This window comes from Maylandia zebra, unplaced genomic scaffold (genome assembly GCF_041146795.1).
Source record: "Maylandia zebra isolate NMK-2024a unplaced genomic scaffold, Mzebra_GT3a scaffold11, whole genome shotgun sequence".
NCBI lineage: Eukaryota > Metazoa > Chordata > Actinopteri > Cichliformes > Cichlidae > Maylandia > Maylandia zebra.
The window spans coordinates 3,353,267-3,364,488 of NW_027490041.1; positions in this window are offsets into that span (position 1 = coordinate 3,353,267).

An 11,222-nucleotide genomic window follows, 5' to 3' on the forward strand; every position below is an offset into this window, starting at 1 on the left:
CGGAGACATCTGTTACCCACTAGCTCGATAGCTAGCCGGGGGCTAGGTCACTAGCGCAGTGAGAACACCGGACTCCCCGCAAATCGTTTTCAAACCCACCGCCGTCTTTCGCTACTCAGGTTAAATATATACGAGTCACTTAGATAACTTAAAATGTTATTGGTTGGCATTTTTTTTAGTATTTTATTTCCTGAGTAAATCAGTTTGTCTGGGATTAAAGTTATAGTTTTTACACAGCTGAATAAACGTCAAGCAGACAGCTGATTATCAGAAGTGTGAGATGCTCCAGAATTTACTCCGGTGTCCTGTTATATTTTAGATAGCAAGGAGTTTATTAAACTTCACCGAAACAATCTGCAAATTTCATTAAAATTTAATAAACGATCATCTTGTCTTTATTTTTAGTTAGCACAGACCTGAAACACTTAAAGCTGTAAGCTAATGATAGTTATATAAGAGCAGATGCTGCTGGTGCAATAAGCTGTAGTTTTACGTCCAATGGATGATGATCTGATTAGTCGACTAATCACAAAAATAATCGGTGCCTCGGAGCCGTCCTCCCCTGTGGGCCTGTAAAACAGCACAAAACACAAAGAAATGAGAAGGCTGCTACTAGATTTTAATTTCAACATTGAAAAAAAACAAAGACAGGATATAATCAGGGGTTCTCAGAATAACTAGCCCCTGGCCACGCACTTTATACACTTTTTTTCCACACACACACACATGAACATTGGTCACAGTTCTCACAATTGATTCTCAAAGTGCAAACCTTTGTAGATTGCAAAACGTAAAAGTATTATTATGCCGCCGTTTGTCTTCATCTGCCTGCCACTTTCGTGCGCCTTTTTCCCTCGCGGTGCAGGTGTCTATTTCCGAATGAGGCTCATAGTTATGGGTGTTTTTGTGCTGTTTTCTTTATTGGACGTGATGGTTATCAAAACCAAACATGATAAATTTGGCAAGCGCAGGAGACACGACACGGAGGAGATTTGTCAATCAGGCTGCAGAATGCAATGCTGTACTGTGCAGAAAAAATAAAATAAAAAAAGAGGCAGTGACGGATGAACAGCGGGACCACTGTGTGCTGTTTATTAATAAACAATAAAATATATTCTTAAATGACAACATGCCTAAAAGCAGAACGGTATTTGTACGTCAGTGGGAAAATAGCGGTGGCTTGCTAGCTTTTGTGCGGCTTCCCCGGGTCAGTGAAAACTTGAGAGAAAACTTAAGAGAAATGAATGAACTTACCAGGTTGCCCGATCTCTTCACATATCTTCCTCCAAGCTCGGTCCTTTATATTCCTGTCTCGGTCCAGAAGGCAGCTGGTGTCGTACGGCTCCGGGTTGTTTGCTACGGCATTGATTAGCTTTGGCTGGATCTGCCCCTTTGAACTAGGTAACAGCCACGTCACCAGGCTCCTGATTGGTTGTCGCGGCGCGATTTTACGCTGGAGTTGAGATTTTTCCAACTCGAGCGGGGGACGCGAAACGCGTGTATGCACAAAATGCAACACACAAACTCACGCGCGTGGTTTTTTTCGCGAGTCAAACGCCTGAAACGCGCTACACTCACGCGCGTTTCTGGCGTTTTGGCGACGCAAATCTGCTTCCGAATTTTCGCGGGAGCCGCAATCGCGGGTCAGCGCGCCTTTCCATTGACTTTACATGTAAGCCTGACGCTCCGCCTGCCTCTATCGTGTTCGGTGTGAACACACCGTTAGTGCATCATGAAACACAGCTTGTTTAATCAACCCATGAATGCCTCTGTTAGCTACACAGAGTTGCTCAGAGTGCTTGTGTTACACTAGCTAATCTACTCAGTCACTTTAACAGAACTATTAACATTCACATCTCACAGAACTGATTTGATTGGAGCATTACAACACGTTTGCACAGAGCATAGGAGCGCACTGACTCTGCTTCACGAGCGCTCCACCTAACGAGCGGGCTCGCGGTGCGGTCGCGCGGGACACTCCTCTGGTTTTCTCCCGTGTTTACATATAAATAACTTTGGCGGACCGCCTTAACTCTCCCATTCACATTAACGTGGGTAACCATGGTGACAATAAACAACATTTTCGGTGCGAGCACCGTGTACCGACCTGTAAAAGCAGGTGAAGAGCAGAGTAAGGAAGACACGATGCGTCTCTGCTTTCCTCCAGAACGTGTCTGAGGAAGCAGCGGAAGGTGGGCTCCACTTACTGCTCCCCGAAACCCCGGAGCAAGCACCAAAGTTCCGCCCTCACTGCTTTCTAACATAAAATGAATCCCTGTTACATGGATTTTCTATCCTCTTAAAGAAACTGAAAATAAATACATATAGCAATGAAAAATGTCCCGTTACATGAGTGTTTTACACAAAATAATATTCATGTGCTCATTCCCTCACAGGGGTGCCACAACTACACTGCTGTTTTGACAGAGACACAGTGTGTTTATCTAACTTGGCTGAAGCCAAAGTTCTCCAGACAAATTCAGTCTGTTTCTGCCAAGTGTGAACTCACTGGATGAGCGCCAGATACACAGAATCAAAAAGGGATAAATTACTTTTCTTATGTCATGTTCCCGTCACAAACTGGCTCAAGGAGAGGGGAAGCAGGAGTCCACAGATGAAATGTTCCTATAAATAAAGTGGAATTTATTCAAACTTTACCAAAACTTCAACACATCAAATACAAGCAGTTCAGCAGGGAGTGGATGTGTGTTGCATGTGCCAGGTGGATGCAGAGAGAGGCCAGGGCCACGTTCAAACCTGAACACGCTGCACAGTGTTTTGTTCCATTTGTTAGGGATGAATGAAATGCTTCCTTGAAAGGATGTGTGCAGTCACCAGTGGGCGTGGAAGCATGTGCGCCCTCATTTGGTGGGTGTGCAAGAAAAGTCATCCTGTCACACAGCAATGCCTACATAAATCACAGCACTCTGCTTAAAATAATAATGTTTAGTGAAGCAGGTGAAGCAAAGGGCTGCTTTTAATAGGCTGGGAGACCCAGGTGTGCTGCTTTAGCTGCTGAGCCTCTTATGACAGAACAGCGGAGAGTGGTAAGAAGGGAGGAGGGGGTCTGGCTGTGTTTGTGAACGATAGATGGTGTAACTCTGGGCATTTCTCTATCAAAGAGACGCTATGCTGTAAGGACATTGAGCTGCTAGCGGTTAGCATGAGACCGTACTATCTACCACGAGAGTTTACACACGTGATTATGATAGCTGTGTATGTCCCGCCCTCTGCTAACGCTGCAGCAGCCTGTGAGGTCCTGCACACTGTAACCAGCAGACTCCAAACACAGCACCCTCAGGCCCTTTTCCTGATCTCTGGGGACTTTAAAGATGATGTAACCATTTAATTATGGTTACATCATTAATTATGTAATTAATTATGCAAAATGCAAAACGCTCAGCTGTGTCTCCAATCAAAGCTCTGTAACTTCAGAGGTGATGTTCATATGTTGACTAATGGTTTTCTTTCATTTTTGATGTACTGCAGAATATTTGTATAAAATCCAGGCCAGGAAAATCTCCTTCATGTGTTTCTGTGTTTTGTCTTCAGCTACGTTGACACAAAGGCCTCTGCTGTGACGCTCACACCTTTGATAAAGTCTGGAGAGTGTCAGCTTCCTGTTTATAGATACAAAAATATGTAATGTTGTGAACTCTGGCCGCAGCGGCGCAAGAAAAAGAAGAATTACGGGAAGCACTCACAACAGGTAAAATCAAAATAACAAAGTAAAGTAGGATAAAATAAAAAACAACAAAAGAACAACACAATATACTTCCCCGTACTGTTACTGCTAACCTCTGTTAACCTAGTAACTCTTACCTTCTAACTGACAGCTGGTCAATAAACGAGCTCCATAAACGCTCCATATTCACCTTTACATGGAACATAAAGGGAAAAGAAGAAACACAGTGCTGTGTCAGCGTTACACATATAGATATATCCTTGCTTTTAATACATTTGAAGGTGGGTGGGAGAGGTGCTTCTCCGCGTAGTCTACGGTCTCTTTGGGATCGCTAAAGCTTTTCCTCACATCACCATGGGTCACTAACAGCTTTGCAGGGTATAGCAGTCTGTACCTGACGCCGGTCATCCCACGTAGTCTTCCTCTCATATTTGCAAATGCGGCTCTGCGTTTCCAACAGAGGGAGGGAAATCTGGGAGGATGTTTATTTTAAAAACCCTTATACATCAGGTTCTTGTTCTCTGCAGCTTTCAGCAGAATCTCCTCACCAATGTGGTAGTAGTGCAATCTCAAGATGATGGGCCGAGGAAGATGACTTTGTTTGGGACGCTGGCGATTCGCTCTATGTGCTCGATCGATGAGGCTTCTCCTCGAGAGATAGCGCCTCCGCCAACAGGTGTGAACCAACTCAGTCATCTTGGGTCCCTCTGTGCCTTCTGGTATTCCTGCAGTTCTTAAATTATTCCTCCTGGAGCGCCTCAAGAGCTCCACATCTCTCATCTAACTTCTTTACCTCCGCAGACAAACGCTCCACAGTGGCCTGGAGAGTGGCGATGGTGTCAGAGTGGTTCGAGGCACAGTCCTGCAGTTCAGTCAAAGTGTTATCATGCCTGGCCACGTCGCTTTTTATGTCCGAAATTGAGGGCTGGATGCTCTGGTTCAAGGATGATATCTCGCCTCCTATGGTGGTAGAAATCTCTAATATGCAAGTGTCCAGTGCTAGTTAGTTAGTTCTAGTTCTAGTGGTTAGTGGGGCTTTATTTGATGATTCTAGTGTGTGTTACATTGTTGTCATATTGTTGAGTCGCAGAGCTGCACAGTGTTACAGTTTCTGTAGAGTCTGGTATAAGGAACTCAGATCCCTCTGTGAATAATGTTCACTGAAACTGATCTGTAGTTAATGAACTAGTCAGGATTTACACTAGAGAACGTTTCTGCCATTACATGGCCTGTATTTGTAGAGCGCTTTACTCGTCCCTAAGGACCCCAAAGTGCTTTTTTGCCCAAGGACACAACGACCGAGACTGTCCAAGCCGGGGCTCGAACCGGCAACCTTCCGATTACAAGACGAGCTGCCAACTCTTGAGCCACGATCGGCCCACATATTGTTGTCTTTTGCTGCAGACACCAAGTGTTGAGATCCTGTCTCAACCTCCTACATTCTTCCAGCAGGTTACACATTATTTTTGTATTTGGAATCAAATATATGTGTCAGTTGGGCCTAGTGCAGGGGTCAGCAACCTTTAACACCCAAAGAGCCTTTTGGACCCGGTTTCCACGCAAAGGGTCAGAGTTCGGGAAAACACTGGGAGCCGCAAATACTTTGTGACATCTAAAATGAAGATAACACTGTGTATATTGTTTTTACCTTTATGCTTTGTGTGAACAACTACAGTGTGTTGCTTATGAAATCCATGAAGTGCTACAGAGAAAATTACATTTGATTTATGTAATGAACACATTTTGAGCTCTTAAAGAAACATAACAAAGGAAAGCTGAACTACAATGATCCATGTAGCAAACACAAACTGTTATATCGCCTTTGGGCTTTTGGAGCCTTGACCTGACTTTTAAAAAAAGCGCGTTCATGCAAACATCATCGGCTCTGCCGTGATATGTTTACAACGGGACTTCTGCTCCTGAACCTCTGCGCACAGCGTCTGCAGGTCGGGGCTGTACGAAGTCACTTTATCTCTACAGGACTGTGAGCTGTCGTCTGTGAGGCGTGAGCGTGTTTGTTGGAACACAGTTCACGGTGGAGCTGCTGACATAATGTGGATCCAAAGATCCATAACTGGCCTACCTGGGGCTGAAAGCCTCCATAAATGCAGGCGTTTCGGCGGCTACACCGGCTTCCACGAGTGTGACGCTTATTTTGAGAAAATAATAGAATATAAATGTATTTTTATATTTCAGTATCACAATAATCTTCCAATGTAGAACTACAAGTTAAAAAAGAACTAACATAAATCAAATCCACTTCAGCTAAATCCTTCTCATTTATTTCCATCTTACATGCTGTGACTGCAGCCATTCCCACATCTCTGTGAATGGGACTCATGGACATGGATCAGTGGTTGTTGATCAATGGTCCTGAGAATCTGCATAATTAAGATGAAGGAACGGAGCTCCCAGCCCATCGTTCCTGCAGCTGCAGGGTTCAGTCTTTATGCAAATGTCCTGTTTGTAAGACTGAAAGCTGCAGCTGAGACTGAAGACGTCACCTGATGATGACGACACGTTTCTCCCACAAAACGCTGCGTCCAGATGAACAGAAGCAACAGACTCACTTTCCTGGATGATGGAGATGCATCAAGACTTCATTGTGTGTTACTTCTCATTCAGCACAGACACATTATTCCTGTCAGGTCATGTCAGCTGTCACTCAGTACAACTGTGAACAACACAAACTTCTCTTCAATGTGTCACAGAAACACTAAGTGTGAGAGCCTGTATGACACACAGGACAGACTGGAAGCTCTGCTGGCTGCACAGCACTTTGTAGCAGTTTTCCAACATGTCCTCCACCCGTGATGTCAGTGGTGGGACCCCAGTCACAGCACTCAGCACCACCTCCTTTAAATGGATTTTATAGCAGTTCCTCCCGTTACTCGGTGCAACGCTTCTTAAATGTGTTTTTGCAGGATAAAACACAGCAGGTGGTGTAGAGAGGACGTCAGCTGACGGAGCAGAGGGAGGCAGACTGTGGATAAATGACAGAGTGAGAGGAGAGCAACCATGACAGAAGCACAGGTGTGGCAGATAGAAGTGGCTTTATAGACACTTATTGTCAGTCCTCGTGCATGCTGTGGAAATAAGTGTCTGTGTCATGAGGTGACATGTGAGCTTATCTTTGGTCAATAAAGCTGAACGACCAGTTTTCACTTTGCTTCTTACGCTTGTTTAGTGACGTCTGGGTTTCTGTGGAGCCCGAATTTTGATGAGTTCTGGTGAAATCATCTGAGATCATCTGAGCATCGGTGAAGAGTCAGCAGAGAAAGTGTGGGACAGAAGTTTGCTTTGGACACATGGACTGAAATCAAAAAGGAACAAACAGGATTTCCAATGGACAGTATGGAGAAGTGAAAGTACACAAAGGCTGTGCTGGAACACGTGTGTTACACTTTTTGACAGCTGAGAACAAAACACAATATTTTGCATCATCTCTGCAGTGTCTCTTCTTTCCTCTGCTGTTGTGCTTTTAGCTCCAAACTGTTTCAAATGCTTTGTCAGCAAGCTGACCTCTGACCTCTGCAGTACTAACTCCTGACCCGTACAAAGAGCGGGCGTTTCTGACCTTTGACCTGCAGCTGTATGTCTCTCAGTCTCAGTTCTTCTCTCCGTCACTGATGGAGCAGGTGTAGTTGCTGCTGACAGTCAGTGGTTTGTTTTCTCAGAGTGAGGCTGAAGTCTGAACTGTTCAGAGCATCAGGTCTCATCAACGTGCGCTGCTGTAACGCCGCTTTGTCCTCTGAGATCAGCAGGTATGAAACCTGAGTGCTGACAGAGCAGCATGTTCCCCCTCATTCACCTCCACCACCACAGCCAAGGCATGCTGGGAAACTGAGGACACACAGACGGAGAACTGAAGTGTCTGCTGTGTGTTCATCTCAGAGTCCTCACAGGTGACACATTAGCTCCAGAACACCAAGCCAGGTGTTTGAAGCCTGACAGGGATTCTTCCCATCCAGAGGGAGGATTTAGCTGCACAACAATGAACATTAGTGTGTAGTTTAGAAACACAGACTGTGCCTGCACTGCATCTAGTGAAGAAAAGTGTTACTGCCAGAGAACCAGGCTCCTTTAAAGCAGCTGATATTAAGGTTGAAGAATCAACAATAAGCTGATGTAATCAACGTTTCACAAAATGGTCAGCAGCTAAAATCTGGAGCCGTTCTTTGCTGGTAATTAACAGTTTGTTCTTGTTAGCTAATTATGTCATTAAAGGTAGCAGCAGAAGCCTTGTGTTGAAAGCCCATTCACTCACACATTCACACAGTATGTGTGTGTCTGTGTTACACTGTGGACATCCCTTCTGTTGGAGCGCCATCTTGTGGCAGCTTTAAGAAATGTTCTTCTTGTAAATCCAAACTGATGCACCTCCATAGCAGACTGTGGAGGCTTTCAGTGACATGAAGACTTGATTTCTACTGTCATCTTCTCCTGTGACACAAAGCACAGCACGCTGAACATGGATGAACTGAAACTCCCAGCATCTGACTGAGGAAAAGCACAAATCATTCTCACACTGACTCCTGCTTGATTTTAGATTTGCTTTCAAATCCTCACACTTTCATATGAAGCACTAAATGGGCTCCAGACTGTTTATCTCAGCTTCCTGTCAAACACACTGCTGCTCACACCGAGGCTCAGTTTACTCCTCCAGCCTGGCTTAACCTGCTGTCTGTTAAAAACAGTCCCACACTCCTCTGTTTAATCCTTCTGATCAGACTCTTTGATTTTGTATTGTTTTTACCTGAAGTTGTGTTTTTGACATGGTTCTGTCTGTGAAATAAAGCTCACACACACACTGCTACAGTCCTTCATACACTTAGAAACCAAGCTGCTCCTTTCCTCAGTGCTGACACATAAAGAAGAGTTGGTTTTATATCCAACACGTCTCTGTTCCAGAAAACAGCTTCAGCAGCCTCTGAGTCTGAACTTGGAGTTGGTTATAAGCCACAGGCCTGTGTGCACAGCAATGAGGAAATATAATGCAGTAAGTGAAACATGGATGTGTGGAACAGATTATCCCAAAGGTTGATTCTGTTCATCTGGACGTTCTCAGTGAAACATTTGGTCTCTCGGTCAGGTGACTCCTTTAGTCTCAGCTGACTGCAGCTTTCCAAACCTTTGTCACTGGATCACTCACTTCATCTCCAACGTGTCCCTGACACAGACAGCTGGAGCCGTTACAGCAAAATCATTGATCATCGTTTTTAGAACATTAGCTGGTGTTGGTGGGCAGGCTAGCAGTGCTAATTGTTAGCACTAGTTCTGCTGCTCTCCCTTTGTCTCTGTTATTGTTGGTCTTTAGTGAACAATAGAAAGTGTCTTCATGAGACTGTTGCCTAATGTTCAAATGTAGATAACACCACCTGCACCAACCTGTTACACAGCACAACCCTCTGGTGTAGCTTTGGCTGGAGCACATATTGGCAGCTCCAGTGACATCACCACTCCATGGTGACATCATCTCTACAGACTGTGGCTGTTACATATCCTCACCTGGTAATAATAAGACTGTCCTCAGCTGCACACAGCTCCAAGATGAACAAACTGAAGTAAATACAAATTAGAGTTACCATAGATTGAAATCTTGTAATCAGAGCTAATTCTTAGTGAAACTCTCACAACATCATATCCTGATCCTGGGTTAGTGTCTCGGTCTCAGATCACAACATCAGCACAGGCTTGGCTTGGGTGAGGTATTGAGTGGTTCTTGTCCATGACAGCTGCAGGTACAGTGCCATCAGCCATGCTGCACCACATGTCTGCCCAGGAACATTAGTGTGGCTGAGTCTCATGTAAACATTGTGCTAAAGTGGTGGGAAAGTGGCTGCAAGCTGGCTGCACTGTGTCCAATACTCTCAGTATGATATCCACAAACCTCTGAGTGTCACAGAGTGGGCCTGTGCTCAGCTCACTGTGCCCCATTCAATTCTACTTGCATAGTTTTACAAGTAAAATTAAAAGTTGCTCAATGATAAGTTATTGTAGTAACAACTAAGTCCATGGTCATTATTTGTTAATAGTAGCTTAAAGCTTCTGCACCAATCATGGAGCAGCAGGTTTAGAGCATGTGGATCTACAAAAGTAAGTCCCAGTAAGATGGGCTGAGCCTTACATACTAGAAGAAACATGTCATTCCCAGCAGATGAAGCGCCCTTTAAAGCAGGATCTCACTTTAAACCTAAAGAACTTGCTATGAGCATGCAGTGCATTCATGGTTATTATTCATACGATTGTGGGGAGCTAATAAAGTGCAACTATCACATTACATTTTATTATTAAACTGTTGTTAACAATCCCTTCACTTCTGACACACACACACACACACACACACACACACATGCACACGCTTGTGCAATGAAGAGTGATCCACACACACATGCACACGCTTGTGCAATGAAGAGTGATCCACACACACATGCACACGCTTGTGCAATGAAGAGTGATCCACACACACATGCACACGCTTGTGCAATGAAGAATGCTTTACTAACAGATGCTTATGCTGACATGCAAAATGCTGCACACAAACATCCAAACACAGCATCTGTTCCAACAACAAGAAGCCATTGATTGTTTATTGGTTAAATGCGTTTCATGTCACCCAGAGGGCATTTGTGCAGATTTAGGGGACAGGGTCTAAAGCAGTTTGGTTATGAAAACAACGTCTGTGCGTGACGTCTGTTTGTGGCTCAAGGCCTCGACTGAACTGTGTGCTGTGCTTCACACGGCCTGATAAGGAGCAGTGGCGCAGAGTGAAAATTATGAATTAACGGTGTGAGTCTTATTTCGGAGCGCCACATTGTTGTGATTGAGATTTAATTGTGTCAAGAGATTTATTCTAAAGACACTTCTTCAGCTGAGAATATAAAGGTAGAAACACACAGACGCTGCAGCTTTTACTTGCAAGGGCATGATCACAGATGCTCCCACCAGAGTGGGGCCTGTGATGTGCGCTCTGTTCCTGCACTTGTCTTTATTTATATACAAACGTAATACAACAGTGAATACATCTATTCATAGGCAGAGGGATGTTAGTGTGTAGGGAGTGTGTGTGTGGTTCTCTTCTTGTTAGTGCAGATCAAAGTGTCCAGCTCTCCTCTTCCTGGCAGGAGTGAAATAATCACAGCTGGTTCAGCTATTATCGCTGTGAGGAAGAATTTAAAATCTAAGTCATCAAAAGGTCATCATGCAGTATTCTGTCACATGCAAACTTATATCACTCAAAGCTTATACTGACTACTAAGTACAATTTTATATTGACAAACTGAAGGAGGAACACACTGAGAAAAAAAGGGAACAAAAAAGGGCAGCTCTTGGATTTACGTGAGCATCTCGCGTGTGTTTAACACGATTGCCTCAGGCTTTAAAGATTGCTGTTCTGTATGTTCATGTTCTGTTCTTTTGTAAACTTCATCTGTTTGTATGTTGTATACTCATTGTGTTTCAATAAAGTTCGATTCAAAAAAAGGTACGTTCTAAACGAAGCTTCAGACGTCACTGATCACGTGACTCTGGCCAAACG